The sequence below is a fragment of the Lucilia cuprina genome, chromosome 5 (assembly GCF_022045245.1).
Source record: "Lucilia cuprina isolate Lc7/37 chromosome 5, ASM2204524v1, whole genome shotgun sequence".
Lineage (NCBI taxonomy): Eukaryota > Metazoa > Arthropoda > Insecta > Diptera > Calliphoridae > Lucilia > Lucilia cuprina.
Genome location: NC_060953.1, coordinates 44,466,877 through 44,468,270, shown reverse-complemented (window position 1 = coordinate 44,468,270; position 1,394 = coordinate 44,466,877). Strand labels below are relative to the sequence as shown.

At 28.8% G+C, this 1,394-nt stretch overlaps 1 protein-coding gene across 12 annotated transcripts in view; it reads right to left on the bottom strand.

Annotated features, from left to right (window-relative positions):
- LOC111683365 (PAN2-PAN3 deadenylation complex subunit PAN3) overlaps positions 1-1,394 on the bottom strand; it is a 45,441-nt gene that overhangs the window by 7,819 nt on the left and 36,228 nt on the right. The gene's annotated exons all lie outside the window — the stretch shown is intronic.

Here is a 1,394-nt window from a genome sequence, read left to right as displayed (position 1 = left end):
GTTCAGTTCTAGTTCAGTTCAAGTTCAGTTCTAGTTCAGTTCTAGTTCAGTTCTAGTTCAGTTCTAGTTCAGTTCTAGTTCAGTTCTAGTTCAGTTCTAGTTCAGTTGCAGTTCAAGTTCGGTTCTAGTTCAGTTTTAGTTTAGTTCTAGTTCATGCTATAAATTTAAATCAACATTTATTTAGTAGTTATGGAAAACACCACAGTTAGCATAACCCTGTTATATAATTATTACTGTAAAACTACTGTTAAAATGAATTTAACCTCATATTAATAAAACATTAATAAAACATGTAGGTGTCTTGACTCAGCATTAAGAAAATACAAACCAAAGTAATTTAAAATTAAAATTTCAATTAAAAGAAACTTAAAAATTACTTTAGTATGAGTAGATTAATAAATTTGTGTGTTAATTTAAGCGCCAGTATTTTATTTATTAAATAAACAAAACTTGAAAGTGATTAAAATTTCAAATATGAACTTAAGTCAGTTGGTAATACTATGTAGTATTTTATTATTCAACTTTTAATCACTCAGAAACAAAAAAATACGTTGGTTGGGGGCTATAAGCTCAGTTTCAGCCAACCTAGCAGTGACTATTGCTGCAGCTATTCATTAGCTACTATAGTCATTATTAATTTTACTATGCTAACTGCTAGTGCTGTGCAGAGCTGCTACTTTGGCAGCTGCTGTTTCTGTTGATTCTTTGTTTGTTTAAAACAAAAAAAACTTGAGTTTGTATCTTTTTTCAAACGTGCTTTTGATAAAAATTGGGTCAAATTGTGGTCGGTTTGAATATGTGTCTCTACGTGTGTGTGTTTGTGTACTTTGTTATGCATTTGTATCTGTGTGAGTTACAATTTTATGTTCAAGACAACTTGTTTTAAAGTCACGTTGTTGATTTAAGTTTCTTTCTTTCTGTGTATTTTTTGTTTTTGCTTTCCAGCAAATAATTGTATGTTTAAATTAATATTTTAAACTATAATTTTGTAACAAAGTTTACAAATACAAAACATGTAGGTAAAGAGAAAAAACTAATAAAGTTTTTGTTTTTGTAGTTTCATTGACATTGAAATTTGATTGAGTTGTCTGTTGTACAGAGTAGACTGTCTAAAGTGGTAGTTTCGAGTATTATGTTGAAATTAATTGATTTATGTTGAAAATTAAAACATACTAAATAACATTCGTTATATTGAAGTTTTACAGTGGAAACAATTCTTGTAAAACAGTTCTTCTTCAGAGTTGAGATCTAGTTTAACTCTAGTTTAGTTAGTTCAGTTCTAGTTGAGTTCTAGTTCAGTTCTAGTTCAGTTCTAGTTCAGTTCTAGTTCAGTTCTAGTTCAATTTTAGTTCAGTTCTAGTTCAGTTCTAATTCAGTTCTAGTTCAGTTCTAGT